Source organism: Chinchilla lanigera, unplaced genomic scaffold (assembly GCF_000276665.1).
Source record: "Chinchilla lanigera isolate Chin_1 unplaced genomic scaffold, ChiLan1.0 scaffold00078, whole genome shotgun sequence".
In the NCBI taxonomy this organism is placed as follows: domain Eukaryota; kingdom Metazoa; phylum Chordata; class Mammalia; order Rodentia; family Chinchillidae; genus Chinchilla; species Chinchilla lanigera.
In genome coordinates, this window is record NW_004955479.1 from 1762084 (window position 1) to 1782106 (window position 20023).

The window sequence follows — 20023 nt, forward strand, 5'->3', positions numbered from 1 at the left end:
GTAAAAATGGAAGATTGTTCAAACCATTAAAGAGAATAAAAAATAATTACTAAATAAAATTTTAGAGATAATACAGAGTTTTACTACACAAGATGGTAGGAATTCACCAATGATTGTTCCATTGCACATTATTGTCTTCAAATTAGTTGCTCAGATTACCACATATAAGCATGCAAAATTGGTCAAAATATAAAAAATTTTAAGCATTAACTATTCCTTTCAACGTACCATCAGCTATCAGAAGTAAAGTTATGACAGCTATTCATATATATATATGAATATATATATAAATATATATATAAATATATATATATATTCTTTTTTGCCTTATTTCTTTTTTTTGTTTTTTGTTTTTGTTTTTTTTCCAGTACCGGGAATTGAACTTACAACCTTGTGCTTGCCAGGCAGGCACTGTGCTGCTGAGCTAAATCCCCAGCCTACAATCTTAGTTCTTTTATCTTCTTCTTTCCCTCATCTCAGCTGTTCCTTCTTGTGAGTAATTTCTTTCCTTTTCTTATCATTTATTGTACATTTGTTGTTTTACTTATACTTTCAGGTTCCTACACCAGGGACAATAAGATGTTTATACATGTGGGTCCATTTATTTCACTTATTAGTATGGTCTCTAGTTGCATCCATTTACCTACAAAAGCGACTTTTTCTTTTTTTATAGCTCAGTAATACTCCTAAAAATATCACATCTTTTTTATCCATTCCTCAGGTGATGGGCATTTGGGTTGTTCCCAAGATTTAGCTGTAACAAATTGTGCTGCTATAAACTTGGGTGCACATACATTGTTGGGGTATGATGTTTTTAATTCTTCTGGGAAAATATCCAGAAGGGCAATAGCTGGGTTAAGTAGGACTTCTAATCCTAGTTTTGTGAGGAGTCTCCAAACTGATATCCACAGTGGTTTCACCAGTCTACACTCCCATCAACAGTGGAGAAGAGTTTCTTTTTCCCCACAGCCCCTCCAGCATTTGTTATTGGTTGATTTCTTGATGATAGTCATTCTTTCTGGGGTGAGATGGAATCTCAGTGTTGTTTTAATTTGCATTTCTCAAATGACTAATGATGGTGAACATTTTTCCATGTTTTTATTCACCACTAGCAATTATTCATCTGACAAATGTGTATTCAACCCAGATGCCCATTTTTGGATTGGGTGTTTGAATTTTGGGGCTTGATTTTTTAAAAATTCTTTTTATGTTCTAAATAGAAGTCCTTTGTCTGAGGGGCACTTGGCTAAAATTTTTTCCCAATTCGTGTATTTTCTTTTTCTCTATTGATGATTTCTTTGATGTACAAAAACTTTTCAATAAGATGAGATCCCAGTTGTTTTTTAAAGTATTTCCTGTATAGTTTGGTTTCTGTTCATAAACTCTCTGCATACTCATGTCTTCAGGATTTTTACCTACTTTCTCTTCCAATATATTTAGTGTTTCTGCTTTAATATTTAGATCTTTGATCAATTCTGACTTTAGTTTAGTGCATAGTGAAAGACATGCGTTAGTCTTTGTCTTCAGCATAGGGAAAGCCACATTTTCCAGCATCATTTATTAAAGAGGCTATCTTTCTTCCAGGGAAAACGTTTGGGCCCTTTATCAAAGATAAGGTGCCTGAATGTGTTTGTAGTTGTGTCTACAGCTTCTAATGTGTTCAAATGATCTTCAGGTCTGTTTTTGTGCTAGTACCATGCTAATTTTATCACAGTCTCTTTGTAGTATAATTTCAAGTCAGGAATTGTGATGCCTCCTGACTTGCCTTTGTTTCCCAGGATTGCTTTTGCTACTCTGGGTCTCTTTTAGTACCCAATGAATTTTAGGAATGTTTTCTACAGATCTGTGAGGTATACTAATGGTATTTTAAGTGGAATTGCTTTGAATCTGTACAACAATTTTGGGAGTATGGCCATTTTCACAATATTAGTTCTTCTTATCCATTAGGAAGGAATATGTTTCCATTTTCTGATATCCTCCTTGATTTCTTTTTACAGAGCACTGTAATTTTCACTGTATAGATCTTTTACTTCTTTTGTTAGATTGACTCCTAAGTATTTCATCTTTTTAGATGCTATTGTGAAAGGTGAGGTTCCCCTAATTTCTCTCTCAGTCTGTTTGTTGTTTGCACAGAAAAATGTTATTGATTTTTGAGAGTTAACTTTGTATCCAGGTGTGCTCCTGGATTTGGTTATTAAATCTATATGTCTTTAGGTGGAGTTCTGGGGGTCTTCTAAGTAGAGTATCCGGTCATCTCAAATAATGATGATTTCACTTCTTCCTTTCCTGTCCTTATTCCGTTTATTTTGCTCTTTTGTGTAGCTGCACTAGCTAATATTTCAGGAACTATATTGAATAGGAGTGGTGACAGTGGACATCCTTGTCTTGTTCCCGATTTAAAGTGAAAACTTTTAATTTTTGACCATTTATCATGATGTTAGTCATTGGTTTGTCATAGGCGGTTTTCATCAGATTGAGGTAAAAGCCACCTATTCTTATTTTCTGTAGGATTTTTATCATGAATGAGTGTTGGACTTTATCAAAGGCTTTTTCTGCATCAATGGAGATGATCATGTGATTTTTGTCTTTGGGTGTATTGACATGGTGTATTATATTAATTGATTTGCATATACTGAACCATCCCTGCATTCTTGAGATGAATCCCCCTTGGTAGTGGTGTATAATCTTCTTGATGATTTGTTGTATTCTGTTTGCTAGTATTTTATTGAGAATTTTTGCATCTATATTCATTAGGGAGATTGGCCTGTAGTTCTCTTTCTTGGTTGGGTCTTTCTCTGGTTTTGGTATCAGGATAATACTTGCCTCTAAGAATGAGTTGGGGAGAATTCCTTCCCTTTCAATTTCATTAAAGAGTTTGAGAAGAATTGGTGTTAAGTCTTCTCTAAATTTCTTGTAGAATTCAGCTGTGAATCCATCAGGACCTGGGCTTTACTTCATTGGCAAGTTTTTTTATTACATTCTCAATTTCACTGGCTGATATCGAGCTATTCAGGATTTTTATATCATCCTCATTCAGTTTTGGTAATTCATGTGTATCTAGAAATCTGTGCATTTCCTCTGTGTTTTCCATCCTATGAGAGTAAAGATTTTCAAAGTAGGTATTGATGATCTTCTGAATTTCTACAGGATCTGTAGTGATTTCACCCCTTTCATTCCTAATTGTATGTATTTCAGTTTTTTCTTTCCTTTTTTGATAAGTTTGGCTGGGGGTTTATCTATTTTATTTATTCTTTCAAAGAATCTACTCTTCTATTCATTAATTCTTTGTATTATTGTTTTAGTCTCCATTGTATTAATTTCTACCCTGAGCTTTATACTTTCCTCTCTTCTTTGGGATTTGGTTTGACTTGCTCTTCTTTTTCTAGAAGCTTGAGGTACAGCATAAGTTTGTTTATTTGTGCTTGCTCTATTTTCCTTAGGTGAGAATTCACCACTATAAATTTACCTCTGAAGCCTACTTTCTTTTTTTTTTTTTTGTAGTTCTATGTATTTATTTATTTATTTTAAAGAGAGTAGTAAATGAGAAAGAAAGAAATAGAACAGTAGCAGCATACCAGTATCACAAACATAAACAAAGCAAAGCAAGAACATTCAAAGTGATGCAGAGGCTCAAGACAAAATAATACAAATCAACAGTGGTTGTTACACTGCATATCTCTATCCTCTACTACATTGCTCAGATTACCAGATGTGTAAGAATGAAAGACTGCTCAAACCATTATAGGGAATACTTTCATTGCATCCCACTGATTCCTGTAAGTTGTACCTACATTTTCATTTTATTGTAAATATTGTTTAATTTTTACTTTGATTTCATCTGAGACTCATTGCTCAGGAGAGTGTTAAGTTCCATTGTGTTTATGGAGTTTTTGTGATTCCTCTGTCATTAATTTCCAGTTTCATTGCACTATGGTCTGACAGTATGCATGGGATAATTTCAATTCCTTTGCATTTACTTAAGCATGTTCTATGCACTAGCATATGGTCTATTTTAGAGAATATCCCATGTGCAGCAGAAAAGAATGTGTATTCTGATGCTGTTGGATGGAACATTCTGTAAAGGTTTACTAAGTCCATTTGTTCACAAGTTTGCTTAAGTTGTGTTATTTCCTTGCTGAATTTTTGTCTAGTTGATTTATCTCTTTGTGCCAATGGAGTGTTAAAGCTCCCTGTTATGATTGTGTTGTTTCTTATTTTCTTTTTTAAGTTGGTTAAACTTTGTTGATTATATTTTGGTGCTCCTGTATTTGGTGCATAGATGTTTATGATTGTTATCTCTTCCTCTTGACGTTTTCCTCTCACAAGTATGTAATGACCTTCTTTCTCTCTTTTGATCATTCTTTGTTTGAAGTTCACATTGTCTGCAAACAGAATAACTACACTGCCTTTTTTCTGGTTTACTATGGTGTGGAGTATTGTTTTGTATCCTTTAATTTTCAGTCTATGAATTTTCTTTTGAAATAAATGTGTTTCTTGTATACAGCATATAGGTGGATTTGTTTCTTGATCCACTCTGACAGTCTGCTTCTTTTGATTGGTTCATTAAGACCATTTACATTGATGATTACAACTGATATATGTTGGCTTATTTTTTCCATATTATTTTCCTGCTGTTGCTTCCTCCTTTTTCCCTCTGTTTAATTGCTTGCTTGGCTTGGTGCTTCCTTTCTGTTGTTGTTCTTGAAGTTGTGGTCTGTTTTATCTCTTTATAGAATATTTTTTAGTACTGTTTGTAAGATTTGTTTGTAGCACATGCATTTCTTCAGTTGTTCTTTATGATGGAAATATTTTACTTCTCCATTAAATATAAAGGATAATTTTGCAGGGTACATCAATGTGGGTTGGAAGTTGTTTTCTTTCAGTACCTGGTATATTTCATTCCAAGTACTTCTTGACTTGATGGCTTGTGCTGAGAACTCTGCCATGACTCTAATCAGCTTTACTTTATAGGTGATCTGTTTCTTTTCTCTAATAGTTTTTAATGTTCTGATCTTTTGTTGAGCTTCTGGGATCTTAAACACTATATGTGTGGGTGTAGATTTATTTTGGTTATGGTTAATTGGACTTCTCTATGCTTCAGTTACTGTGTATCCAATTCTTTTTCTTTGCCTGGGAAATTTTCTGCTATTATTTCTGCAAATAGTCTTTTTATGTCATTTGTGTTGACCTTTGCTGTTTTGTTGATACCTATTAGTCTTACACTGCTTTCTTTGCTTCATCTTGCAGGTGTTGAATGTCATTTCCTGGTTCCTTGTTGCTTTCAAGAGATAATTCCTTTAGCATTCATTACTGGAAATGCTGTCTTCAAGGTCTGAAACTGTCTTCAGCTTCATTCAGGTAGTTTTGCCAGCTTTCAATGGAATTTTTATTTTCCTGGATATCTGTTTGAATTTGTTTCATGCATTCTAGGTCTTTTCTATATTGTTCACTCAAGGTTTCCAGGAGTTTTCTATGCTCCTCTATTTTGTTATCAATGTCTTCTTTGGTTGTGCTGAGGAACTCTTCCATTATTATCATTTCTTTTTTACCTGCAAGATTATTTCTCATCTGATGTTTTCTATAACTTGATGGAGGTGTTTCTTCACTTCAGTTGCCATCATTTAGAAATTTCAGGTGTATGATTTCTAGGCTCTTCTGTGTTGATGTCTCCTTGACTTGTTCTGGGTGAAGTAGACATCTGAGATTGCATTTTCTCCTTTGTTTTGTCAGTTTTGAAGATCCAAATGTTCCCTGGAGCTCAGCCTCACTCCCACAATGGTGTAGGAGTGGCAAGGTGAGGATCCAAAGTTTCCCAGTGCTCAGCATGTCTTCTGTGCTGATGTGTTTGCAAGGTGGGCTCTCAGATGCTCCTGAAATTTTCTTGCATTCATTTGGCTCCCTGCCCCATGGGGGAGGGGCAGGGAACCTCACTGGAATTCCTGAAGCTGTCCAGGGTTCAGCCCAGCTTACACAAGTAGGGGAAGGGCAGGCCATGGTCACCAAGGCTTCAGACATCGCCCAGGATCCAACACGGTTCCCATACCAGCAGGTTAAGGGTGAGAGTAGAGTCCCTGAGGCCTCTGTCTCTGTTCGGGTTTCAGCTGGGCTCCTGCGAGGTGTGGGTGGTGTTGGGAGTGGCCACAGTGGCCCTAGAAGGTGATCAGGAACCACCTGCTCTGCATATTGGTCAGGGAGGCTCAGGTCAGCTCACTGAGGTTCCTAAAGATGCCTGGGAATCAGCCCAGAGCACTCAGGCACCCTAGAGATGCTGGGAGTCTATCCATTTCTTCTTAACTTTCCATTTCATTTGAGTAAAGTTTTTCAAAGTAGATACTGATGATCTTCTGAAATTCTACAGAATCTGTTCTGATTTTTCTCCATTCACTACAAATTGCATGGATTTGGGTCTTTCTCTCCTTTTTGTTATGTTTGGTTTTTTAAAGTAAATTGTCTAAGACTTTGCCTATATTATTTAGTCTTTCAAAGAACCAGCTCTTTGATTCGCTGATTCTTTGTATTGTTTTCTTAGTCTCAGTTGCCTTAATTTCTACTCTGATTTTTATAATTTCCTTCCTTGAGCAAGCTCTGAGCTTCTTTTTCTTCTTTTTCTAGAAGTTTGAGGTTCAATATTAGGTTATTTATTTGGGTCACTCCGTTTTTCCTATGTGGGGATTCACCACTGTGAACTTCTCTCATAGGACTGCTTTCATTGCATTCCATAAGTTCTGGTGTGTTGTATTAACATTATCCTGCAATTGTAGAAATCATCCTATTCCTTCTTTAATTTCATCTGTAACTTATTGGTTGTTGAGGAGGGTGTTATATTGTTTCCATGTGTTTATTAAATTCATGTGGTTTATTTTGCCATTGATTTCCAAGTTCATTGTCCTTTGGTCTGATAATACACATAAAATAATTTCAATTTCTTTGCATTTACTTAAGCATGTTCTATGCGCTAGTAAGCAGTCTGTTTTGGAGGAACACCCACGTGCTGCTGAGAAAAATTTATATTCTGTTGTTGTTCGGTGGAACACTGTGTAGATATCTACTAAGATCATTTGTTCAAAGGTTTGATTCAGTTTGATATTTCTGTTAATCTTTTCTAGTTGATCTGTCTATTTGTGACAGTGTGTTATTGAGGTCCCTCATTCCATCTGTATTAGTATTTATCTGTTTTTCCTTATCCATTAGTGTTTGTTTTATATAGTTGGCAGCACCAGTATTTAGTGCATATCTATTTATTAGTGTTAACACGGGTATAGTGACCATCTTTGTCTATTCTGACCACTCTTGCCTTGAAAACTACTTTGTCTGCAAACAGAATAGCTACTTCTACTCTTTTTCCAGGTTCCTGTTGTGGGGAGTATTGTTTTTCATCCTTTGATTTTCATTCTGTGAATTTCTTTTGGAGTTAAATTGTATTTCTTGTAAGCAATATATTGTTATATCTTGTTTCTTGATCTATTCTGCCAATCAGGTTGTTTTGACTGGTGAATTGAGACCATTGCCATTGATAGTTCTAACTGATAAGTATTACTGATCCTTGTCATTGTATTACTTTCCTTTTGTTGCTTCCCTTTCTTACCCTTCTATTTAACTGTTTGTGTTGCCTGGTAAATTCATTCTGCTGACATTATTGGAATTGCTGTCTTCTTTGTCTCTTTCTAAGATGTCCTACAGAACTTTTTGGAGGATGGTTTGGTGGTCATGAATTTCCTCAGGTGTCCTTCATCATGGAAGTATCTTATTTGTCCATCAATTCTGAAGGATAGTTTTGCAGAGTACAACAATCTGGGTTGGAAATTATTTTACTTTAAGTCTTGAAATACTTCATTCCAAGCTTTCCTTGACTTAAGGTTTTTGTTTAGAACTGTGCTGTCATTCTGATGGGTTTTCCTTTATAGGTGATTTGTTTCTTTTCTCTAACAGTTTTGAAAGTGTTCTCATGTTGTCTCTACCATTGCATTCTTATGTTGAATTTCTGGTATCTGGACTATTACATGCTTTGGTGTGGATTTTTTCTGGGTCCTAGATGTGTCAATTATCTGTATGTCACATTATTTTCCCATATTGGGGAAGTTCTCTATTACTTGTGTGGACTAACTTTTCTGTCCTTTGTTTTGTCTTCTGATTTTTCATTCATTACAGTTAATCATATATTATTGTTCCTTGCATCATCCATCAGCTGCTGGATTGAATTTTTATGGCCCGTGCTACTTTTAAGAAGTTTCCATTTGATGACTGCCAATCACAAGCCTGTCTTCTATAGCTGATGCTGTATCTTCACATTTGTTGATTCTGCTGTACATTTTTCAACAGTTTTAATCTCCTGAAAATCCATTTGAATTGGTTTGATGGCATCCAGTTCTTTCTTATGTTGGCCATTTATGGTTTCCTTAAGCTCCACTATAATTTTATCTGTATCTACTCTAGATTCACCTAGCATTTCCTTCTTTGTGGTCATCACCCATTTACTTACCTGTGTGATTATTTCTAGAGACTTATTCATCTGCCTTTCTATTTGGGGGGGGGCGGTGGTTAGGGACTTACTCATCTGCTTTGCAATCCCTGACTTGACATTATACTACAGAGCTACTGTGATAAAAGAAGTATGGTACTGGCAAAAATATAGAACTGAAGATCAATGGAACAGATCAGGAGGTGCAGAAACAACTCCAAATGCACTCAGCCACCTAAGTTTTGACAGAGAGGCCAAACACATTCACTGGAAGAAGGATAGCCTCTTAAATGGTGCTGGAAAAACTGGCTTTCCATATGCCAAAGACTAAAACTAGACCCATTTCTATTACCATCCACTATACTAAAATCAAAATTGGTCAAAGATCTAAAAAAAAAAAAAAAAACCACAACAGAACATTAACACAGAAGCACTAAATCTGCTGTAAGATAGAATAGGTAGAACTCTGGAAGACATGGGAGTAGGCAAAGACTTCATTAACAAAACACCTATCACACAGAAATTATCACAAATAATCAACAAGAAGGATCTCATCTTATTAAAATTCTTTTTCACAGCAAAAGTCATCAGCAAAGTCAAAAGACAACCCACAGAGTGGGACGACTTTTTGTCAGCTATTTTTCAGATAGGGGACTAATATCTAGAACATATAAAGAACTGAGGGGGCTGGGGATTTAACTCAGCTGCACAGCTCCTGCCTGGCAAGTGCAAGGTCGTGAGTTCGATTCCTGGTACCAGAACAAAACCAAAGAAAGAAAGAAAGAAAGAACTGAAAAAAAACCAGACCCTCCAAATTCAAAGACCCAGTCTAAAAATTGGCATCTGAAAGGAACAAAGTCTTCTCAAAAGAAGTACAAATTGTAAATAAATATATGAAAAAATGTTCAGCATCACTGGTCATTTGAGAAACACAAATTAAAACAATGATGAGATTCCCTCTCCAGAAAAAATGGCTATTATCAAGGAAGCAACTAATTGTAAATGCTAGTGGGCTGTGGGGAAAAAAGAACACTTCTTCATTGTTGGTGAACTGTAAGCTGGTTCAACCAGCTTGGAACTCATTTTGAAGATTCCTCAAAAAACTAAGATTAGAGGTCTAATTTGACCCAGGTATTCTTCTGGGTATCTTTCCAGAAGAATTAAAAGCATCATACCACAGCAATATTTATGCACGCATGTTAATAGTGGCATAGTTTGTAATAGCTAACTCTAGGAAGCAACTCAAATGGCAATCAACTGATGAATAGATAAAAAAAGATGTGTTTTTTTTTTTTAAATATAATGGAGTATTACTCACCCATAAAGAAAGATAAAACTGAGACATTTATGGCTAAATGAAGGGACCTGGAGACCATAATCATAAGTGAAATAAATCAGACACACGTATGTAAATATCATATTATCTCTCTCGGATGAGAAACTGAAAATGTAAATAAAGCCCAAAATATGCAATAGATACTGTGAAATAGGAAGAAACTGTTCAAAAGGAAAAATGTACTAGGGAGGCGGGGAAAGGAAGGGAAAGAACAAATGAGAAAAGGAGGATAAAATGAAGATACAGCTTTGTGAATGGGGAGGAGAAGGAGTTTTGAAAGGAGGGGGAAAGAATGGAGAAAAAAAGAGGAATTAAGATCTATCATGTACAGGTACAAATTCCCTATAATGAATGTGATCATTATTTATACCTATGTTGTACCAATAAAGTTAAATAAACTAAAAAAAAGCATTTAAAATTCAGCTTCTAGGTTTTGATTTTTTTCCACCTTGATGGACTCTGGGCTTGCTTTGGGTGATTTTGATGTATTGGATGGCCTCTTGCTCCTGTTTTCTCATTTTCTATTTTTTTGAAATTTGTTTTGGGACTTATAATCTGCTTATGGTAAGTAGTTTTTGTTTTCATTTTTGTTTTTATTTTTATCTTATTGAAACAGAATTTCACTACGCAGTTTAGGCTGGTTTTGAAATCACTTTGTAGTCCCAGCTGGCCTTAAACTCACAGTGATCCTCCTGCTTCAGGCTCCTGAGTGCTGCGATTACAAGCATGTGCTGCCATATCTGGCCATTGTAGGTAGTTTTATTATTCGTACCACAATCTCTTGGTAATGGCTACTTTTCATAGCTGTCTTTTAGTCATAGCTGGATTTAGGCCTTTGAATCCATCCCAGGATCCTACCTCTTCTGTTTACTAGGGATGAAAGTTTGCAGCCCATTTGGCCTAGCACCCTGTTCTTTGGTACTGGGCTCTTGTACTGTTTATGACCTCCAAACAATCTAGGAATTGATATAGAAAGAGGACTAATTGATCACAACAGCAATGTCATTTTTGCTAACTTAGTACAATCAGTAGTAACTACAGTATCAAGCACAAACTGGAAAATGATAAACTGTAATAACTAACACTTTGTCACCTTTAACCCTAGGTAAAAGAGTTATAATTACAGAACAGGATCTAAAACAAATCAGAAATTTATATACAGTAAATGTCCCCACAATAGGGTAGTTTAACCCCTTTCACCATAAAGCAGTGTTCAACTGAAATAAGATACAGGTAACTACTTATAGATTCATAAGGGTCGGTGGTCTGGGAGTGGGAGCATGAAGACAAAAGAGCAAAAGAAACAGAGTATGAAAAATAAAGAGGTGGCAGATGCGAAGAATGTGGCAAGATCGGTGCAGGAGTCCTGCTGAGGAGCAGAGCGAGATTAGTGGTGTTAGGTAATAATAACAGCAGTGACCGAGATGAGCCCCCAGGAGAAGGACACATAATGGAGCAGCTGAGAAGGGAAAGGAAAATATGACTGAGTTTAAAAAGAAAATTAAATGCCGTTTTTTTTATACTTCTTTGAAATAAGATGTGGTGGGGAAAGGAGAGAAAACAGGATTAAAAAATACTAAGGGATCAAGTTGAAAGAAAAAAGGTGAGAAAAAGAGGGAGAGAGAATAAAAGGAGGGCCTATTCAGACAAATAAAACAATATTAAAGGAGGGAGGACAAGAAAATGAGTGGTAAAACCCCAAACTCCACCAAAAGTTAAATAAATAAATAAATAAATAAACTCAAAATGTACCAATAGCAAGGAGGGTAAAAAAAAGAAAAAGTTCCTATATATTTCCAGAGAAGTGTGTCTTTCCCAGGTCAGCAGTTGTTTATGTTACAAGACACACCCCTCTGTGCCCCTCTTCACGGGTGGAGTTGGCATAGATGTTACTCAGTTCAAGAAGGTCGTTTCTGTAGTCCCACTTGTGACAGCTGTTCAGGCTGGGCAAGCGGACTGGTCAGGTGTGGGGCCTTGTTCCTGAGGCTTGTTGTGGATGCTTTCTGGTTGGGCTTTGATACTGGTTACCTGATGTATTTTCCAGTTTCTTTGGGACGGGCTTCTGATATGTGGTGGCTCCTGAGGGCTCTTAGACCTGACAGACCTTTAAATGCTTCGAGAAAAACAAATCTGCCCAGGACTACTCTGGGCAGATTTCCACAAGCCCCGTGAGGGCAGAGAGTAGTGGGCAGTGTCTCATGGGTGTCCAGAGTACCAAGCAGAATATTGTAAGCATTGCTCTTTGATGCTTACCCAGGCAGAGGACTGGCCTGCTGTCTCAGGCAGGACCTGTGTTCAGGGCTCTGGCTGAATGCAGGGTGGAGAATCTGCTGTGCCCAGGGTGCTTAGAGCACCTGTGTGAGCCCCAGGTGCTTGTGGACTTGTGCTAGATGTCAAACAGACTGGGGCAGATCTAGGATAGGAGCAGGGCAGTGAGAGATCTGTGCAGGCTCAAGTGAGCCTGGGGTGCTGCGTACAGACTCAAACCAGACTGGTGTTAGCTGTGCCAGATGAATACTCCAGTTTGCTTGAAGTAAATTGCAGGCTCCCAGCAGTGACTAAGGTATGCTCGGGCTAAAGTACGGAAAACAACCAATATGTAAACCAGCAGTCACTTGTTTATCTGCTCAGAGTCTGAGAATGAACAGTGGTGGGTGGGAGAAGATCCCTGGTCACTGGTCCCTGGTGTGTGCTGGCAAAAACTGTGGCCAGTCTGCAGAGTCCTCTCTTTGGAGAAGGAATGAGGCAGCAAAGACCCTGTACACCCTAAACCTGTCTCATGTGGCTTCACTCTGCCATGCTACTTGGATCTCAGCAGCTATTTGGGAACTTCTCAAAATGGCAGTTCCTTTCTTGGGCATGGGGTGAGGCCCCTAGGACAGTCCTGTTGAGCTGGTGTGCCTCTTTTAAGCTCCTATGCATACGTTTTATTTGATCTACAAGTCTCTGCTTTCAAATTGTCTTTATTTTTTTTCTCCTTTTTTTGCATCATGGTGACTGTCCCTCCCCACCTTCCACTCACCTGTATTTTCAAGTATCTTTTCTGAGTCTCTCTGATCTGACTCCTTGATTGACCATCTTAGATCACCACCATTTTGTTTTAAATATGACCCTTCAAGAAGAATACAATTGAGTTTTGGAAAAGAATTTAACGTAAATTTTATATTTCTTTTACATAAGGGATATGTGTGTGTGTGTGTGTGTGTGTGTGTGTGTGTGTGTGTGTGTGTATGTGTGTTCTAATTGTTTTCTCTATTTACAACCTTGTTGAACTTACTCTTTTGTCTTAAACTTGTGCCTGAAGACACACTTATTCCTTTTTCCCCCTATCATTTTATAACTTATGAAAACTTTCTTTACTTTCAATTTTTACTTTGAAAATTATAGTATCTTTTCTTAATTTTCCAGTCTAAATTGATTTTATGCCTTTGGATGATTATATGCATCCAAAATCATCTTAAATCAGATTTAAAGCATAGGAGTACTCCTGTATGCCCAGCTGATTATAGACTACCGGTTATTACAAAATTCATATGGGTCCTGTCTACTTTAAGTTCACCCTAACGATGTAGTTGTTTCTATTCCAAACTTCTTGTGAGAACAGAGGTAGTCAAATTATGGAACAAATTCTAGCATTTAACCTCTTAGCCTTCAGAAGCCACTGAAAGAAAAATTCCAGTTGGTCCTATTCATTTACCCATTAACAAATTAACCTCAGGGCAGGCATCTTTGTTTGCACTCTAGATCTCATTTTTTTTTTATGACATAATTTCTTATTTTCTTCTCAGTCCCAGAATGTTTGAAACATTTTGAAAAGGCAGCCAATATACTTGGTTTAGCTACAGGAAACTCCACTGTAAATATTTTTATTATTTCTTACTGAAATTTCTATGATGTGAGAGGGAATTACTAGACTCCTGGGGTGTTTTCAATCCATATCTCCTTTCCTGTGTTAGATATGACTGTAGAATACTCATTAAGCAATTATTAAAGTTTAATGTATTATTATTTTTACTTTTAGATTGTTTAGGTGTTGCTCTTCACTAGAATTTGAGCTGCAATCAACTACATCAATACTGGTAATCACTGAAACTATTTTCTAGAGTTCAAAATGTTCTATCATGGCAAACATAGACTTTCTTGCACTTCCTTCCAAAATATATGCTCTTTTTCTTTTTATCTCTTAAGGATTTTAAATCTTAGCTCATTTTCAAAGTGAAGTAAGTTGTAATCTTGAGTTTAATGAATCATTAAATATTTTCTAATCTTACAATTTTTCACTAATTCAAAAATCACTCTGCAAACAAAAACAGTCCATTTTCTTTAAGTAAAAACTAAAAAGTTATGAGAACTAAAGTAATGTATTTTCCACTAAAATGAACTGAAAAAATATTCTATAACAATATATAATACTTTTCAGAGTAATTATAATGGTGTAATATACATCATATACTGATTAAAGTATGTTTTGTAAGAGCTTCATACTGACTGGGTGAAAGCCGTCTTTCTTGACATGTATATACATTCCACAAATTGAAATTGTTATTATAATGACAATTGTAACTGTTTTTCCAAAAGCTTACCTTTTCTCTTTCATTAGAAAAGTGAATATTTCTTAGATGATAGCTTTTCCCATAATTTTCACTTATAGAAAAGAAACATGATTCCCTAAACTTGTATAGTGAATAATCAATACATTCATGAAGTCAACTTCCATTAACTTATGAAAAAGTTGTTGAGGGAAAAAACAGAAATATCTAAGGAATATCTGCCCTAATTCCCCATAAAATTAAAGTTTTTATTTAGCATCTTTATATGTGGTTTGAGAATCCCCATTCATGTGCATCATTCATAGTCATATAACTGTGATTTTAGGATTCAAACATTAAATATGTAACTCACATATCCAAAGATTTTCCTCCCTTTAACTTTCTTTAGATAACAACCTCAGTCCACGCATTCATTCTTTCCATCTCAGGCTACTGATTACCTTAGGCGACCCCTGAATCCCATTCAAATTTTATTCAATGTACAAATCAGAGCTAGTTTATAGTCTTTCTTTCAGGCAAAAATATTCAGACATCTTCTAATTCCAAAATAGTGATTCTGTTCCCCATTTCCCCATTTTGGGTACTATAGACTGATATTTTCTATTCCAAAATGAAACAGTGTTAATGTAAGTAAACACTGCATTCCCTTGGTGTACATTATTTAGTGCACTAAGAAATTCAACTTTGTTCTGATTTATATATTTTGAATTACTGGAGCATATAGCAAGTGGGTTTTAAACATCAGAATCATGAAACATTATTATAGCTTCCCAGTTTACTGGCAACATGCACAATAAATGTGCTTATAAGCATTTTGAGAAACTCTCAAGTTACAGTCTAAAAAAAAAAAAAAAACTTTAGGAATTTTGCCAAATATTCCATGGTTTGGCTGATATTCAAGAAGAGCTTTATTGGGCACAATTTTATTACCCTATTCTGCCCGACATTGATTTGCCTTTGAACCCAACTGAAGTCCATTACTCCGTAACTCAAGTTAATGGGTATATAGACAGATAGGAAATTTCCTTACCATAGCAGTATTTCTCTCAATACTTTTTATTTATTAAATTTATTTGATGCTCAGAATCAATCAATTTCTAGGAAAACTTCAGAAAGTAATAAAGGATGATACTGAAATGTGTATATCATGGCAAGTCCAATGTGAAATAGAGAATCAGTGGAGTTTTCCATATAGGTCATAGGATATTTTTATCCTGCTTATCTTGACTTGTAAAATTTTTATTAAGCAAGGTAAAATTTTCTTCCATGATTCAATAATTTAAAAATGCAATGATGAAAAATAATTGTTAGATCAGTAAGTAGTTGAGTGTCTTAGTGCACTACTTCATATTCACATGTAGTCAGGTAAATTGTTCATTGGCTTATTATGTAACTGCTTTCCAATGCTCTACCTGGGAGAACACATTAATAAAGAATAAATTTAGTCCCAGAGAGTTAAACAGCCCTGATAACAGCAGAGAGCTTTATGACAGCTCCTCTGCCTTAAATATCTACTTGTGAATGTCGAACCACTAATCAAAACAAGAGTTTCGAGAATGAACAGAATTACATTAGAAGGTAATCTCAGCTGATATACCCAGGGATTAGCAGAGACCAACTATAACCCAACTAATCAATCTCAAGATAATATGCCTACTGACTAAATGCTCTGTCAGAAATTTAAATTGCATTTTCTCTGTACTGCACAGTACATTGTAATTTGGCTAATAAAAGAAGAAAGATAGAAAAGGAGGACACACTGCCAACCGAACACACTATATAATCATCCCATACACACTATATAATTATCCTATACATTAAGAAACAGAGCATTACTATCATTCAAGAAATACTTCTCACTGACATGTACAAGGACAACCATTGTTCTGATTTCCAATGGCAAATATTAGTTTAACTTTTTTTTACCCTTTACACAAAGGTCTCATAAGCTATAATTTCGTGTTTGGGTTCTTTCATCCTACCTTCTATATACAAGATTCAAATTCCTGCTATATGTTCTGGTCCTTTTGTTCTACTTGTTGTAACATTCTACAATGTGAATGTATAATATTTTAAATCTCCATCCTACTGTTGATACCTTTTTTTGATTTTTTTCAAGTAATGTCACATACTAGAGCATTAATTTTTTGGCATTTCCTTTTTATATATCCATAGAGTGTAGTGTCTGCACTGTGGGGTATGCATGCTCTCACTTTTGCTGGATACTGACCAACAGTTACTGAAAGGTTTTACATTCCTACCAACAGAGTATGAGGATTTAGATTGTCCAGCACCATTAAATTTAGGATTAATGTCTACTTATTTTAAATTTAGGCATCTTGGTGGATGTGCAGTGATATCACCATGAAATTTTAATTTGCATTTTTGAATGAGTATATAAAACCAAACATCTGCTCATGTTTTCATAATTACAAACACACACACACACACACACACACACTCACACACACATGTTCTGAACTAAACAAATGTTTTGAATTCTTTGAATAAATAGCTACTTGTGGAATTACTGAATCAAAGGATAAGTATGTTTTCAAAGGAAATCCTCTGTTTGTGTCCCTACCAGTCATACAGAATTATTTAATTACTGGACCTGTCTCCAGCACTAACACACTCAGTGGTCTGGATGTATACCTGGATGGGCTATTGAGAGGCAGGGCATAGCTGAAGGAAGCAGGTCATGGGCTGTGCCTTTGAAGGGTATCTTGTCTGTGGGCTTCATCTCCCTTCCCTTTGCTCTTCTCCCCCACCTGTTCTCAATGAAGGGAATCACTTTGTCTACCACATGCCTCTGCTCCTTGCCATGATGTTATGCCTCAAATGGACCCCAAAAATAACAGATCCAAGTTACGATGGACTGAAACTTCTGAAACCGGAACCAAAATAAACTTTTCTTCCTTTAAGCTATATTTCTCACATTTTAAAGATATATCCAATGTTTAGACTACATTGTATCATTTCACATGGAGAATAAAATGTTACCTTTGTTCCTCCTAACCTGTTATTTGTATTATCACTGTCATACATTTTACTTCTACATATGTTATCAAATTGGCAATGATTTATAAAAATAAGTGTTGCTTTGGACTCCAGTATCATTTTTCCTCTACCTGAAGGAATTTCTCTAGTGTTTTTTAGACTACTGGTCTCACATATTGCTTTTTCAGGTTTTGTATGTTGTACAGGTAACACACTACATACAAAATTCTAAATTGGCAGCACCCCCGCTCAAAAGGATGTGGCTTCACACTTTTACGAATCATTCAGTTTTCTAAAAGAATTCCATCATCCTTTGTTCTTCTAGACATGTCTCTTCCTTCTCGACAATATCTCCTCTGTAGCTGCTTTGAAGAGTTTCTTTATCACCGGTATTAATACTTTTAATATAATGTTACTGTGTATACTTTTTTGGCATTTTGCACTTACTGAAATTTTTGGTACTGTGGATTTAAGATTTGTGTCAAATTTTGAAAATGGTGGACAATCATTTGTTATAGTTTTCTTCAGTCTGTACGCACCTGAACTTCAATTTCTGGAACTCTAATTCCACAAATATTAAGTTTCTTAATATCAGTTTACAGTTCATTAATGAAACAGTTCAGTTTTTCTTTCCTGTTTCTTTTGTTTTATTTATATGCAACCTCTAGATTTCCACGGATATCATTTTGTTTTTAATTTTCTCATATTTTGCTCCAAGTTTGAGCTGTCATTTTGCGTACTTCCAGCTCTTTCTATCGTGCTCATGTTTTCTTCACTTTCTTTTGCATTGACGTCTTTTTAATTATTATAGTTGCCTGGTCTGATGATTTTATTATCCCTTTTTATTTCTGGATCTACAATTATTTCCTAATTTGACTCTTAATTAGTTTTTTCTCTACTTCTTTACATGTTTGAAATTGAACAGCAAACATTTTTAATGTTACACAGTTAGATGCTGAGAATAGTGGGAAAAGGTAGTGTTCAATAATGTTAGATTTTTTTGTGATACATGAAGGTACTGGAAAACAATTTGGTCTGTTCAGGATGTATTCTGTTTAAAGTCTCTGGGACAAATATAGCCCTTAGATGAGATGGAAATTGATGCCTCGACTAAGATAAATGTATCTTGGTGTACTTCAAATAATTTGTATTATGTCAATAGGTTTTCCCACTACGGCTAAGCCAAGCTCTACTAAGATGTGAGCATTTTGTTTTGTTTGCTTTGGCTAAGGTTGATTTTCTTCACAACATGAAGAAGTCAAGGTAGGGTTTGCAAGAATTTAAATGTGAACAATTTGAGGTACATCTTTAGGTTAATATAAAAACAAAAAGCAAAATTATGGGAAAATTTACAAATGAGATATTTATTTAAGTGAAGAAAATAGAGCACAATAATCACAAACATCAAAAAGATTATATAAAACACAAATATAAAATGATAAGAACATAGTTGTATGGCTGATCCTTATTTGACTTACTCAGACTCTTGTGAGTACCATTCTGTATTATTTCTGACTTTTGCATGAGTATTACAATAGTTCATGTTGTACAAGCGGGTTAATTTTATTGCTGTTACATAAGATCCAGAGTGTTTCCCCAAAACCTCAGCTATTCAAAGGTGAAGCTTTCGTAAAGTGACTGGATTATGCAGATGCTGCGGTGATCATTGGATTAATCCGGTGATGCATTCTTGTGCTGTCGGGAGGTGGGCCTGGTTGAAAGTCTGTGTGACAGGGATCTGACACGGAAGGACCGATTTAAATCCCGCGGTAGCCTTTGCTCTCTGCTTTCCAGCTATCAGGAGGAGAGCAGCTTTTCTGTGTGGTGCTCTTCCACCATGCCGTTTCTTCCAGTCAGTGTTAGGCAGAACCCTCCGAGACCACGAGCCATAATGGGTTTCTGCTTCTTCGCATTTTGAGTATTGGGTATTTTGCCCCAGTGACAGGAAATTGACTAATACAATTGGGGTAAGACATTATAATTAATACTTATTTGAGATGTAGAGTTGATATGACTACATAATGAAGTAGGCAATTTCAAAAGAATAAAGAAATTATTAGCTGTCATGGGGAATGAAATTTTGAATAGTTTACATGATTTAATCTAATTTGTACACACACAAAGCATGTGCATGTGCATATAGATAATAATTTATTCCATCATTCCAAATCTTAATGCTAATATCCAGTTTAAATGAGTACAGCTTTGAATTCTTACATTCATTAATAAGGTCCTACCATATTACATTTTTTTAGTAACATTTGACATGTATTAAAGTCTGATTTGTCTTATGGATGTGTGTGAAAATGACATTTTCTAATTTGATGAGAAAACTGTACTAAGATAATTTGGGGGATAATATTAAATCTAAAAGTTAACACTAAAGTAAAGTGTATGGTTTGCTATTCTAAACAGTTACATTTATAAGTAATTCAATAATATTTAAATCACTGGAGTCCATATATATTTTTGCTTCTTTTGTAAATTTTGTTACCTCATATATTTTCCTTATGTTATTGTTTGTTATTATTTGCTGTAAGGAAAAATACTAATTTTATACATTTATACTTGTAGAAATCTTTGTACTTTTGCTTTTCCTCTTTAATGTATGATTTTTTGGGGGCTGGGGATTTAGCTCAGCGGCAAAGCGCCTGCCTGGCAAGCGCAAGGTCGTGAGTT